Source organism: Narcine bancroftii, chromosome 4 (genome assembly GCF_036971445.1).
Source record: "Narcine bancroftii isolate sNarBan1 chromosome 4, sNarBan1.hap1, whole genome shotgun sequence".
Classification (NCBI taxonomy): Eukaryota; Metazoa; Chordata; class Chondrichthyes; order Torpediniformes; family Narcinidae; genus Narcine; species Narcine bancroftii.
In genome coordinates this window covers 254,846,358-254,861,929 of record NC_091472.1, presented here as the reverse complement: position 1 = coordinate 254,861,929, position 15,572 = coordinate 254,846,358, and the positions used below count along the sequence as shown (strand labels likewise).

Here is a 15,572-nt window from a genome sequence, read left to right as displayed (position 1 = left end):
CTGAATATTACACTTAAACATGTCACCTTCCACCCTTAACCAGAGTCTTCTAGTTCTTTCCTCTCCTAACTTCAGTAGAAAGGGTGTGCTTGCATTTGCTTCATCTCTGCCCATCGTAATTTTGCACACCTCTACCAAATGCCCCCTCATTCTCCAACTCTCCAGGGAATAAAGTTTAACTTTTCCCTGCAACTCAGCTCCTCAAGTCCTGGCAACAACTTTGTAAATCTTCTGTGCACTCCTTCAATCTCCTGCAGGCTGCGTCTGCTGGTTTGTGACAGCCTGAGCTGCCTCATCCACAACCACCAAACCTCGGCACTGGACATCATCTCTGGATGTGAGGATGTATTGCCCATCATAATTGCTCCTGAGGAGTTGGCAGTAAGCTGCCTTCTTGAGGTGCACCAGTCCTTCTGATAAGGGTAGTGCACTGGGGGAGAGCTCCAGGATTTACAGTCATATATCTGAGGACATCTGTAGAAGGTGAGGGGAGGAAAGTTTAGGAGGGATGTCAGGGCTAAGTTTTTGACTCAGAGAGTGGTGGGTGCTTGGAATGCATTGCCAGGGATGGTGGTGGAGGCTAGTACAATAGGGACATTTAAAAGACTCTTAGACAGGGGCATGGATGCAAGAAAAATAGGTGGGGATGGTTTAGATTGTTGAGTAGAATTATATAGGTCAGCACAACATCGTGGGCCAAAGGGCCTCTATTGCGCTGAAATGTTCCATTTCATCATGGAGAGAAACAGCATGGAAACACATCCTTCATTCCACCATCCACTTGCACATCCATTATTTAAATATCCCTGCTTTCTCGTCAACAATTCCCAGCCTCTACCACTTACCTGTATGTAATGGGAAATTGGCAATGGGCAATTAACCCTGCAACAACACCCATAAGAAACCCATGCGATCACAGGGCGAACAAGAAAACTGCAAGTGGAACTGGGTCTCCGGCACAACGAGGCAGCAGCTCTGCTGGCACATGGGTCAGGACCGTGATTGACTTTGGGAAGGTCTTGGGAGGTGACGATGGTTCTACATGCAAGACCCCAGGGCGGTGAGACTTTGAAGAGCCATGTCAGAGGTGAGATGTTACATTTGGTCTGCTCTGTGGGGCCTATTTTATACTGTAAGATGCTGGGGAATGAAGTTTTCCCCAATCTCTTGTCTAATAGGATCACAGTTGCACTGCATGAAAACAGTTCCTTCAACCCACTAACCACCAAACACTGATTTACACCGAGAATTTCAAAATGGCACCGGAGCCTGCCAAAAATTAAACAAGCAGACTATTTTTTAAATGGGAGAAAACTGAAGATACCCAGATGAAAAGAGACTTGGGAGTTCTCGTGCAAAATAACATTGAAGGTAAACTTGCAGGTTGAAATGGTGGTGAAAAAGGCAAATGCAATGCTGGCTTTCATTTCAATTGGAATAGTATAGAAGAGTAGGTATGCGATGTTGAGGATCTGTAAGGCATTGGTGAGACCACACATAGAGAATTGGTGAGGAGTTTTTAGCTCCTAATTTAAGACAGAATTTGCTGACATTGGAGTGGGTATAAAGGAGGTTTTCCAAGATGATTCTGGGAATAAAAAGATCATCATATGAAGAGTGTTTATCAGTTCTTGGCCAGCATTCATTAGAATTTGGGAGAATGAGGAAGTATCTCATTGAAACATTTTGAAAGTTGAAAGATGTGGACAGAGTAGGTGTAGAAAGGGTTGCTTTTCATGGTGGGAGAGTCTTGGACAAGAGGGCACAACTTCAGGATTGAAGGGTACACACTTAAGATAGAAATGCAGAGGAATTTCTTCAGCCAGAGGGTGGTAAATCTGTGGAATTTGTTGCCACGGGCAGTTGTGGAGGCCAGGTCATTGGGTGCATCAAAGGTTATGGGGAGAAGGCCGGGCAGTGGGGTAGAGTGGGAAAATGGATCAGCCCATGATTAAATGGCGGGGCAGACTCAGTGGGCTGAATAGACTATTTCTGCTCCTATGTCTTATGGTCTCATTGGGTGCTGTTCCTAACCGATTCTCTCCTACTTTCATTGCAATTATTCTACTCTCTTATATCTCTACTGTAACATGCACTTTTGACTTATGTGACACTACACCCTGCACTTTAGTTTTATTCTACCACAGTATTGTTATTCCTGCACTACCTGCTGTGCTATGGACTGGCTGACGTGCCTGGATAGCATGAAAACACCAAGATTTCTCCTGATTCATGTGACAATAAACTACAAACCCATTCAAGTTTATCTTAATCCCATTTTACTCTCCCCAGATTCTGATCAGCACCCCCAACTATACACAAGGTCCAATTTACCCGCTCAACAACACCTCTTTCGAACGTGGAGGTAACCGGAGTTCTGAGGGAAAGCTCGTAACCTCAAAGTGAACATGCAAACTCGACACAGACCACACCAGAGACTAGGGTTGAACCCAGGTCACTGGAGCTATAAGGCACTGTGGTCAATATTTATCCCTATGTAAACATCACAAGACAGTTTACCTGATCTGTTTTGCCCAAAAATTGCTGTTGTGTTCCCAAATTCCAAGTGACCACACAAAATCTAAATGTCGCTGTAATTCTATATCATTGTCATAAAATCCTGTAATTGCTCAACAGGTTGGACAGCATCTGATGAGAGAGAAAAACAAAGGAGATTTAACACTTCAGATCACAACAACTAGTATAAAAATATGAAATACCAGAAATACTCAACAAGTCAGGCAGCATCTGTGGGGAGAGTGGCTGAGTTAACATCTCAGGACAATGGCCTTTCATCAGAAATGTGGAATGATAACAAGTAGCAGGGAATAGGGTGGCACAGTTAGCGCAACGGTTAGTGCAAAGATATTATAGTACCAGTCACCCATGTTAGAATCTGGCACTATCCATAAGGAGGTTGTATCATGTGACCATGTGGGTTTCCTCTGGGTGCTCCAGTTTTCTCCCCTCTGTTTGGGGTGGGGGGAGATTGTCGGTTAATTGCGTGTATTTAGGTGGCATGGATTCGTGGGACTCTATTGTATGTCTAAATTTTAAATTAAATTTTAAATAAGGGCAGGTTAGCCAAGAGAAATGGGAAAATGTGATGGATAGAGTTGGAGGAGAGATTAAATGATAAAAGGAGAGATTATGCAAGGTGAAAGTGGGTCCACGTTCTGCGGAAAGGTCATCAACCTGAAATATTATCTTTTTTTAGGTAGACTTTGTGTGACTTTTCTGGTCTAAAGAATATCTGACATCTCGGCATAGGTCGTTCAAACACGACGACCAAAACTCTAGGTCTCCGTTTTTTAAAAAAATATTTTATTTTTGATTTTCATAGATTCACACATATGCAAACTAACAATCTCTCTCAACAATGGTATATAACATTCAGTTTGTTCTTTCACCCCCACCCTACTCCCCCCTTCCCATACCCTAATACCATAAGAAAAAGATTATATAAATTAAACAAACTCAAAAGAACAATTATTGATTAAGTCACAAACCCTTAAAGGATCTTAAGAAAAATCCAAAGAAACCTAAAATAAAAAAGATAAGGAACAAAATACAAGAGCATGTCATCTGCATCATGACCCACTTCATTGATCTCAATAATTTCTCTATTGGCATGGATTTCCTTTATTCAGAAGGGGTATCATTATATCTGCAAACCAATGTGTTGTAAATAGGGTTGCCACACCCTAACAAATGGGTCATATTTCCTCCTTAAATTGTATGTGATTTTCTCCAGGGGAATACAGCTCTGCATTTCCGTATTCCATCATGTAATACTTAGTTGGGAGTCAGAGTTCCACGTGACCGCTATACACTTCCTGGCTACTGACAAATGACCTTCAAAAACTGAATTTGGTAGTTGGACAGTTTAAATCTCACATCCATAATGTTTCCCAGGACAATCCTGTGGAAAATCCACTTTTGTAGCTTTTTTTCAGAATGTTCCCCAGGTCCTCCAGAAGGGTCTCACCTTTGTACACTGCCAGGTTGAATGGATAAGGTCCAATCTCCACACCACACCTAAACCACATTTCCAAAATAGATTTATGTAATTTTTGTAGTGTGAGGTACAGTTGATACAAGATACTATATTGCACCAATCTGCACCTGGCATTAATAACTGCTGTCATGCTGTCCCAACACAGGTCTGACCAGCACTGCTAGTGGATTGTTGTGACCAAGTCTGACTCCCACCTTTCCCTTGCCTTATGTAAGCCTGGCTTCGGGTCCTCACTTTGGAGTAGGAAATACATTATAAAGATAAACTTGGATACATTCCCCCTTCGAATTAGAGTCTCCAAGTCACTACACATGGGCAGGGCCATAGACAGTCCCAAGAAAGAACTTAGCTGAAGACAGCAGAAGAAAATTTTATTTGTCAAATCAAACTTATTCCTCAGCTGTTCGAATAACATAAGCTGCCCCCTGTTCATAACAATCCTCGATACACCTGATCCCCTTCCAGCCACAGGTGTCCAGGATCTTATTATCCAGAGTCACAGGTCTCCGTTACTTTATGCGAGTTTAGACAGCACACCAAAAGTGCGTAAGGAAAGAGGCAGGACTTGCAATGCCACTGCAGCAACATCCTATTCCTTAGCCTGTTGTTCATGGAATGAACACTGCAGGCATTATGGGAAATTGACAAGGAATCCAGGTGGTAAAATGTCGGAACAGGAAAGGCACCCTCATAGCCGTTCTGAGCTTTTTACACAGCATGAGTTCCGGGAAAATGGGAATCATTTTCCTGGAACACAATAGCTGAGTAAAAAAACATAAATGTTTCTCTTTCCATAGGTGCTGCCTGACCAAATATTCTCAGTACTTTTACACAAGTAATTAATTGGTGGTTATATACCTTGGGGGACATGAAAGGCAATATATAAATGTGTGTGTATGTCCTTTTTCAAAGATACCAGCATGGACTTGCTTAATTCTGTTCTCAAAATATACTGGAATGAAACCTTGCAACCAAGAGCTCTGTGATACTTGGAATTATGGCCCATATTTAATGCTGGTCAAAGCCCTTACGTCAGACTCTGTGTCAAAGAGTTTGAATTGGCAATGTTTGGTGTTGGCATGTTGCCGAGGTTGAAGCAATGCTCTGGTCGGTGGGCCGGCGTTAAAAAAAAAGGCCATTAATTCGGGGCCAGGAAACAGACCCCCTGCCAGGTGAAATAATTGGGCCAACTGTGTTAATTAGAAAAGACAGTCCAAGTTACAAAGTCTTTGATTTAAAGCAAACCCCATGGGGAGAACTGATTAATGCCCTTTAACTAATGAACTGAACCAACACTACAAATTAAAAGCAAAAAAAAAACAATTCCCTTCAGCTTAAAAGGGGTCAGCCATGGAAGAATGGTGACTGGCAAATTTATTTTGTAACATTTGGGGAAGGCAAGTTGGAGGATCTGTCTTGTGGAGGAAACTTTGTGAAATACTGACTTTCAGCGATCAGTAATCAGTTGTAAAGCAAATTGCTTTCATAAACAGCCTTTAACCTACAGGTGATGAGTCTGAGAGTAGAAAGAAGCTATTTGACCCAAGATAGGTCCATGATGACTTATTTTACATTAATTCCTTTTTATAATTTTTCCCACAATCTCATCAATTCTCCGCAGATTCCACCTCTCACCTACTTACAATAGACAACTTGCAGCAGTAAATTAAAATTCCAAGCTGTCCATCCTTGGAAAGAGGGAGGGAAATGCGGCCGGGAGAGGAAACTTACCTGGTCTCAGGTAGAACGTGCAAATTTTGGGGGAGGCCCGGTTAACATACCGGTTTGTGCAACACTGTTACAGCACCGGTGACTGGGGTTTAAATCCCACGCTGTCTGTAAGGAGTTTGTACATTCTCCCCTTATCTGCGTGGGTTTCCTCTGGGTGTTCCAGTTTCTTCCCACTGTTCAAAACATACCGGGGTTAAAGGTTAATTGGGTGGCAAAGGATAGTGGGTCAGAGGGCCTGTTACTGTGCTGTATGTCTAAATTTAAAATGTTTAAATCCACACACAGATGCCGGGTTTGGTGGCATGAGGCAGTGGCTTTTGTATCTGTGCCACTGTGCTGTTTACCAGGTGAACCATAAGCCGTATAAGAGTGTCATGTGACAGAAATGGGACACAGTGCCAAAAGAGAGATCTGTGGAGGTGAAAAAAGCTTGGCCAAAGAAAGAAACCTGCCTCTGAAAATCTCTGCTCTGAAACTTGAATCAACAACCTCTCAGTTCAATGCATATATACTAATGGAGCCACAAAATGGGGGGAGGTGGGGGTGGGGCAAGAGGAGTCAATCATGTTTGTCACCTCAATCTGCACCCTTACTCTGGGAACATCCCTGAGGTATTGATGCAACTCGAGAAGGTTGTTGAAGGTTGAAACAGGATATAGACCGGATGTAGATTTGGGCAGGTAGAGTTCAATCCGGATCAGTGTGAAGTGATGCATTTTGGAGGGTCAAACTTGAAGCCAGAGTACACAGTTAATGCAGGATTCTTCACAGACAGAGTGAAAGAACAGAGGGAGCTTGGGGTCCAAATCGATAGACCTCTCAAGGATGCTGCACAGCTAGATAGGATAGTTAAGATATGCTGGCCTTCATTTGTTGGGGGATTGAGTTCAAGAGCTGAGAGGTATTGCAGCTCTAACAAACTCTGGTTAAACCATACTTGGAATATTGTGTTCAGTTCCAGTCACCTCATTACAAGAAGGATGTAGATGCTTTGGAGAGAGTTTAGAAGAGATTTAACAGCTTGCTACCTGGATTGGAGAGCAGATCATATGACACAAGGTTGACTGATCTCGGACTTTTCTTTTTAGAGTGATCAAGGATGAGGTGCTATTTAATAAAGGTGTCTGAGATTACGAGCGGCTCAGATGGGTTGAACAGCCAGCACCTTTTTTCCCTTGGCCCACAATAGTAAATACCAGAAGACATTTGTTTAAGGTGAGGGAAGGAAAGTTTAGGGGAGATGTCAGAGATACCTTTTTTTCCTAAACGGAGAATGGTGGGTGCCTGAAATATATTGCAGTGGTAGTAGTAAAGGCTAGGACAATAGGGTTATTCAAAAGACTCCTACATAGGCACATGGATGAGAGAAAATAGAGGGTTATGGATGATGTATAGTTGGGAAGGATTAGATCGTTGTGGAATAGGTATTATACATTCAGTTTGTTCAACATTATGGGCTGAAGGGCCATGAACTTAGAATCTATAGCTAAATTATAAATGGGGTCTGTTGATTAGGTGGACCATAAATTTCTCTAATCCTGTGAATAGTTTGTGCAAAGGTGTTGTGCAAAGTACTGCAATTAATTTTCGGCACAGAAATAGGCCATTCAGATCCACTGCTCTTGTGCCCTCCTCCAGTGGCCCTTTCTATGCATCTTGACCAGTCAGATCAACAACCCCTTGTGCTTGTGAATTCAACGTGATATTAGTGCTGCAGAAAGATTCAGATGTCCCCACTGTCAATGGGGATATTATCTCAGGTTCACCTCCTTGGCTGCTCAACTCCTCGCAATTTTGTTTTTCACAACACAGTGGAAGCCGATTCCAGCCATTTAAACCTGTCCCGCCCAAATGCACCCAATAAAACTGCAACCCCATACATTTTTTTAAAGGGTGGGAGGAAACGAGAGCACCCAGAGGAAATCCACGCAGGTAACAGAGAGAGCGCACAAACACCTTACACACAGTGTCAGATTCGAACCCAAGTTGCTGACACTGTAATAGAGTTGCACTAACCGCTACACTAACTATATTAACAACATCCACCCAATTGAAAAGGAGTCAGGAAACAAGACAAACAAATCAAAATATTCATAGCACAGTACGGAGGTCATTTATCCACTACCTCCAAATTCAATCTCCATTTTTGGTCGCCTTGAGGGCTGCAGCTAATTAAGGAGGAAAGAAAGACCTATCAGTGGGTAGGCATGGTTGGTGTAATGCAGCGCCAAAGATCAGAACCAGCACTCGAATCCAGTGCTGTCTGTAAGGAGTTTGTATATTCCCCCCGTGTCTGCATGAGTTTTCCCGAGGGGCTCCGGCTTCATCTCACCATTCAAAATCTACCAGGGTTTGTAGGTCAATTGGGTGCAATTGGGGAGCGTGGGTTTGCGATCTAAAATGGCCTGTTACCGTGCTTAAATTTAAATTTTAAAAATATAGTAGGATCTCTCAATTGAGATCCTATGCCCTGAAGGGTATGATAATCAATGTTATTTATATAGTGTCATAATGCTATTAAACTATTTCATCAAACGTATTCTTTAATGGTAAATACCACTTCATATTATAGGCACTTCATTCTGCCTGATGGTTTGTTACATACAAAAGAATGCTTTCAGGGGTCAGAGATCAAAGAGACACATGCCTTCTGGCGTATATCACACAACTGTTTGGAACAATTAAACCATTTACCCTCTCTTGTTTGGTGTCTAACACATGACTTCACATGTCTGCTCAGGTGATGTTCCAGGAACAACACTTAATATTCCATCTGAGCACTCTAACCAGATGGCATTACCATCGACTTCTCCGGTTATGGATAGGCCCTCCCGTCTCCCTCTCTTCCCCATCCCTCGGCCTCCTTTCCTCCAACTCCCCACCCCTTTCCCTCTCAATTCAGAGAGCTACCCCCCTCCCTCATCACTTCCCAGTGGTTTTTCCACTTTTGCCCTCCCACCCATGTCCAACTATGACATCTGTGCTCTTCTCCCCACCATTTTATTCAGACGTCTGCCTGCTTTTTGCTCAGACTTTGACCAAGGGCTCAAGCCCGAAACATTGGTTTTCTATCTTTAGCTTTGCTACATAAAGAACACTATGTGACCTGCTGAGTTTCTCCAGCATTTTTGTGCAAACCTTTGCTTCTTGCTGTTGTCCCTTTTTTAGGGCACCATTTTACAGAACCATAGCAGCAGACATTTCTTTCCCCACAGATGAAGCCTTCGTGGATGACTCGGAGCTTTAACTTCTGGGCAATTTTATTGAAATAAGTAATAAGCTAACTAAATTCCAAAATTGCTTTAGTTGTGACTAAGAAATGTATTACGTGTGGCGGTGCACCCCGTTTGTATCGCCGCATCGGCGGGGAAGCTGTGAAAAGATGGCGCCATCGGGGGATCTCGTCCCTCGTGACTAAGGCCAAAGTGCGTGCCTCAGGCGGGCATGATGACATCGCCGCCGACGCAGGAGCGGAGCTCACACCACCCTTAAAGGGCACGTGCAAAGTTTGAATATGCCCTCATGGACGAGATGCTGGCACTGGCAGAGGGCCACAGACCCTGCTTGATGTTCGAACAGGCTTTCCTTGAGCAGGTGCTGGAGGACATGTAACTCCTGCTAGCAGACGAGAATTTCTCAGACACACGCAGATTTGCAGCCCACGCAGATGTGCTCTGGTGGACCAAGCATGAAAACGAGGTTGCCCTCAGCCAGGTCACCCGCCCAGGACCCAATTGGCCACAGGTGACCCCCAAGCACAAACTAGAAGACCACCCCACCTGGTGTTTCTACCATCAATGCTGGGGGGCCCCAAGCCCACAACGACCCTGCCAGCTGCTGGCCCGTGAACAGCCGCCTGCAAGCGATTGATGTCCAGTGGCCAGCAGTTCCTGGTAGACACCAGAGCAGAACTGAATGTGCTTCCCCTGACTGACCTGGAGACCCGCATCTGCACCCGCACACGAGGTCCAACCCAATGGGCAGCCAACGGATCCTCCATCAAGACTTTTGGCACACGCACTGCACAGATTCAGATTGACAAAGACAGATTTCGCTGGAAATTTGTATTGGCCTCGGTGGGCACAGCGCTGTTGGGAGCTGATTTCCTCCGGGTGCACGGCCTGTTGGTGGACATCAAAGGCAAGTGTTTGGTACATGCCCGCATCTTCCAATCCATCCGTTCATTTCCACAAACACGTGCGACCTGGGAATAGCTTCCATCAGCACCCCCAAGGACGAGTATGCGCACATGCTCGACGAATTCCTCGCCATCCTGCAGCCACAGTTCACTCCTTCCAAGCCCCAACACGGAGTCCGCCCCAACATTTCAACCCAGGGATCCGTCCCGACATTTCAACCCAGGGTCCCCCCCCTCCATGCCAAAGTCAGGCAGATGCCCCAAAAGAAGCTACAACTGGCAAAGGAGGAGTTCTCCCAACTGCAGGAGCTGGGGATTGTCCGCACGCCAGGTAGCCCTCGGGCCTCCCCCCTTCACATGATCCCAAAGGCTTCCAGGGATTGGTGCCCATGCAGAGACTACCGCTATCTCAACGACGAGACCACACCGGACCGATACCCCATCCCGCATGTACAGGACTTTACGGCCAACTTGCACGGCACCCGAGTATACTCGAAGGTCGACCTGGTACAGGGTTACCATCAAATCCCCGTCGACCTCGACGACATCATCACCCTGTTCAGCCTGTTCGAGTTCCTGTGGATATTTTTCTGCCTTAAAACGCAACCCTGACATTTTAACGGCTGATGGACCCAGAGGGCAGAGACCTGGATTTCGTGTTTATCTATCTCAATGACATCCTCATCGCCATTCAGGACCACGATGAACACAAGGTCCATCTCTGTGCACTATTCGCCCATCTGGCAGAGTTCGGCCTCACTGTCAACGTGGCAAGCGCCAGTTCGGCAAGGAGTCCCTGCAGTTCCTGGGCCATACCATCTCCATGGATGGGCCACCCCAGCACCCGAGAAGGTTGCAGCCTTCCTGAAGGCCAGTTCTCGAAGCCCAACATCCTCAAAGGTCTACAGGGATTCACCAGAATGGTCAACTTTTATCACCACTTCATCCCGGGGGTGGCTTACATCATGCGGCCGTTGTTCGCACTGATCATCGCCAAGAACAAGACCCTGGAATGGACGGAAGAGGCCGAGAATGCTTTCACCGCAACAAAGGACGTCCTGGGAAGTGCCACCCTACTGGCCCACCCGCAGCCTGACGCCCACACCGCACTATCAGTGGACACTTCGGCCACAGCCGTCAGGGGAGCAATCAATCAATGGTCAGTGGCGCCCGCTTGCCTTCTCCAGCAAGCACCTCTGCCCCCCCGGAACTAAAATACAGCGCCTTCGACAGGGAGCTTCTGGCCCTGTACTTCGCCATCGGACACTTCCGGTGCTTCCTGGAGGGCAGGCCATTCACCGCTTTCACCGACCACAAACTGCTCACTCAGGCACACGCTATGTCAAAGGATCCATGGTTGGTGCACCAGCAGTGGCATCTGTCCTACATATCAGAGTTTACCACCGACATCCGACACCGAGCAGGTAAGGAGCTCACACCACCCTTAAATGTCGTTGCAGACGCGTTCTCAAGGCCCACCATCCACAGCCTATCCCCAGCCTGGACTATGACCAGCTAGCACAGAAGGACGCAGAAACACAAGCTTTCCGCACCGCCATTATGAGCCTCCGACTTGAGGACCTCAAACTCACGGACAGCCCCGGTATGCTGCTCTGCGACAAGTCCACCGGCTTGATGCTCCCAGTATTCCCATCACAGTGGAGACTGCAGGCCTTCAGCATGGTCCACAACTTGGCTCACCCCTCGGTCAAGACCTCGGTTCGCATGGTGGCAGAACGTTTTGTGTGGCATGGCCTGAAGAAACAGGTGCCCAGATGGCGAGAAACTCCACGGAGTGCCAGGCCTCCAAAGTCCAGCACCATGCAAAGGCCCGGTACAGCAGTTTGTCTCCCCGGCAAAGAGATTTGAATACATACACATTGACATCGTGGACCCTGTGGTCCAGGGACATCTGCTACGTTTTGATGGTGGTTGACCGCACGACAAGGTGGCCAGAAGCCATCCCGCTGATAGACACTTGTGCTGAATCCTCCGCCAGGAACATACTCGTTCACTGGATCTCCAGGTTCGGTGTTCTGGCACACATGACGAGCGACAGGGGTGCCCAGTTCACATCCGCCCTCTGGTCACAGCTGGCAAACCTCTTGGGGATCAAGCTCCATCATAGCACCGCATACCATCCCTAAGCCAATGGTCTTCCCTAAACTTGCCTCCACTCTCCTTCGTATAGGCTGTGGGTAAGTTATTGGAAGGTATTCTAAGAGACAGAATATGTAAGTACTTGGATAGACGGGAACTGATTTGGGATACTCAATATGGCTTTGCATGCAGTCAGTCATATCTAAACATAAAGCTTTTTAAGGTTACCAGGAAGGTTGATGAAGGAAAGGCAGTGGATGGACATCATAAGGCCTTTGACAAGGTCCCACATGGGAGATTGCTCAAAAAGCTTCAGTAGCTTGGTATTCAGGTTGAGATATTCAATTGGATTAGGCATTGGCTTTGTGAGAGAAACAAGAATGTAGTAGATGATTGCCTGCTTGACTGGAGGCCTGTGACTGGTGATGTTTCTCAGGGATTGGTGCTGGATCCACTATTTGTCAACCAAGCCCAAATCTGCCCAACCTGCAGGTTGTTTTGCTTCTGAAATAAAGACGTGTTCAGTTTAAACTCCAAGAGAAAGTCATCTGTTCTCAAGTTTAATACAAGAACCTCATTAATTACTGAATGATCTCAGTTGCTGAACAATCAATGGCATTTTGGTTGAGCCACATGAAATATAGATGGTATGGGATATTGCCAGGGCATCCAAGCAAAGAGGGAATCGTCCAACCCATTTAATCTGGGCAACCTATACAGTCTGTTGGGTTCCTGCCATCCCAAAACACTCACTGCAACATAAGAACATCAGAAATAGGAGCAGGAAATTTGGCTTGTCGAGCCTGCTCCGTCATTCAATAAAATCATGGCTGATCTGACTGTGGAATCAGCCCCATTCACCTGTTACTCCCTATAACCCTTAATTCTCCAATGATTCAAAAACCAAATCCATCCAATTCATAAATACATTTCATGAGGCGGCCTCTACTGCTTCATTGAGATGAGAATTCCACAGATTCACTGCTCTCTGGAAGAAACAGTTCCTCCTCATCTCAATCTTAAATCTATTCCTCTGAACCTTGAGTTTATGGCCCCTTTCGTAATTATTTGTTTTTAGGAAATCCTCCTTCATCCTTCTAAATTCCAATTAATGTAGCCCAATGGCAAACAATCTCTTCTCATTAGATGGGCACTGAGGCATTCAAAAGTCTTAAATAGGCACATGGGTGTAAGAAAAATATTTATAGGTGTGAAGTAAGGGAACATTAGAATGTTGCTTTGTGGGCTGAAGGGCCTGTACTGTACTTTTATGTTTTATGTCCTATAAGCCAGAATAACCCAGATGAATTTCCTCCACAATGACACTGTAGACAGTATATTTCTTTCTTAAGTAAAAAGACCAGAATTGCATACCCTTAAACAAGTTCTCTAGTTTAGAAGAATGAATGGTGCTCTTATTGAAACATACAAATCCTTTAGTGGTATGACAGGGGAGAAGTTGAGATATATCCACTTCAGGGTTCATCTCCAACAAGAGGATACCGTGATAAGGTTGGGAAGCAGTCATTTCACACTGAGTGTGTAGGGACTTCTCACCAAGGATGGTGAATGTCTAAATTCTCCATTGCAGAAGTTGGTGATGGAATAGATCATTTGGGAATACAAAGAGAGGGAGTAGATCTACCTTTTGGAAGATCAGGATAGTGATGGTTCTGGGAAACTCGTTCCTTTCCGTTCACCCAGCTACAGGGGATGGAAACTTTGCAGGAATAAGGAAATTCCCGGGAATCGAGGGCTTGAGTAATATGGAGAGACTGGATATCCTGGAGATTTTTTTCTCTGTAGGACAGGAAGCTGACCTTGTAGAGCAGTGGTCTTCAAACCTTTTCTTTCCTCTCACATACCAATTTACAGAATCCCTGTGCCATAGGTGCTCTGTGATTTTAAGGGATTATTTAAGGTGGTATGTGAGTGGAAAGAAAACAGTTTGAAAAACACTGTTTTAAGTGTTCCTAATTTACTAATACTGTGTCACAGTTTAATAACTCTAAAGGAAATAGGCCAATGACAATTTTTTCTCAAGCAAAATATTTCAGTAACAATTGGGTCTCACATATCACCTTTCTTTCTTTGGCTTGGCTTCGCGGACGAAGATTTATGGAGGGGTATGTCCACGTCTGCTGCAGGCTCGTTGGTGACTGACAAGTCCGATGTGGGACAGGCAGGCACGGTTGCAGCGGTTGCAAGGGAAAATTGGTTGGTTGGGGTTTGGTTTTTCCTCCTTTGTCTTTGTCAGTGAGGTGGGCTCTGCGGTCTTCTTCAAAGGAGGTTGCTGCCCGCCGAACTGTGAGGCGCCAAGATGCACGGTTTGAGGCGATATCAGCCCACTGGCGGTGGTCAATGTGGCAGGCACCAAGAGATTTCTTTAGACAGTCCTTGTACCTCTTCTTTGGTGCACCTCTGTCTCGGTGGCCAGTGGAGAGCTCGCCATATAACATGATCTTGGGAAGGCGATGGTCCTCCATTCTGGAGACATGACCTACCCAGCGCAGTTGGGTCTTCAGCAGCGTGGATTCGATGCTGTCGGCCTCTGCCAGCTCGAGTGGCTGCACCATTTCATCGGATGCAAGGATCGACAACGAGATAGACAACAAACTCGCCAAGGCAAATAGCGCCTTTGGAAGACTACACAAAAGAGTCTGGAAAAACAATCACCTGAAGAAACACACAAAGATCAGCGTGTACAGAGCCGTTGTCATACCCACGCTCCTGTTCGGCTCCGAATCATGGGTCCTCTACTGGCATCACCTACGGCTCCTAGAATGCTTCCATCAGCACTGTCTCCGCTCCATCCTCAATATTCATTGGAATGACTTCATCACCAACATCGAAGTACTCGAGCTGGCAGAGTCCGCAAGCATCAAATCCACGCTGCTGAAGACCCAACTGCGCTGGGTGGGTCACGTCTCCAGAATGGAGGACCATCACCTTCCCAAGATCGTGTTAAATGGCGAGCTCTCCACTGGCCACTGTGATAGAGGTGCACCAAAGAAGAGGTACAAGGACTGCCTAAAGAAATCTCTTGGTGGCTGCCACATTGACCACCACCAGTAGGCTGATACCGCCTCAAACCGTGCATCTTGGCGCCTCACAGTTCGGCGGGCAGCAACCTCCTTTGAAGAAGACCGCAGAGCCCACCTCACTGACAAAAGACAAAGGAGGAAAAACCCCAACCAACCAATTTTCCCTTGCAACCGCGCCTGCCTGTCCCGCATCGGACTTGTCAGTCACCAACAAGCCTGCAGCATACGTGGACATACCCCTCCATAAATCTTCGACCGCGAAGCAAAGCCAAAGATATTGCCCATTTTATTGTAATTCAATTAGTGTAGTATCATAGGTTTTCTTTACAACTGCAGTAAAACCCCTGTTATCCGCCACCTATGGGGATCGGTAGATGCCGGATAAGTGTATTGTATATGCGGATGTATAGGACAATCTGAAACTTAATATTTTCACCATAGCATAAGGATGGTCCTTTACAAAGAGTTTTAAATTCTTCATAACCAATGTTTCGGGCTTGAGCCCTTCATCAAGGTATGGAAAAATGTCGGCAGGGGTCTT

The 15,572-nt window shown here is 45.8% G+C and overlaps 1 protein-coding gene and 1 long non-coding RNA gene across 5 annotated transcripts in view; both read right to left on the bottom strand.

Annotated features, from left to right (window-relative positions):
• The window catches only part of adcy5 (adenylate cyclase 5), a 390,458-nt gene that overhangs the window by 203,726 nt on the left and 171,160 nt on the right, over nt 1-15,572 (bottom strand). The gene's annotated exons all lie outside the window — the stretch shown is intronic.
• Nucleotides 1-15,572, bottom strand: part of LOC138761879 (uncharacterized) — a 170,533-nt gene that overhangs the window by 5,869 nt on the left and 149,092 nt on the right. Inside the window, exon 8 of the long non-coding RNA XR_011356558.1 lies at nt 2,521-2,649. This is a non-coding gene — a long non-coding RNA (uncharacterized lncRNA). The remainder of the gene's footprint in view (nt 1-2,520; nt 2,650-15,572) is intronic.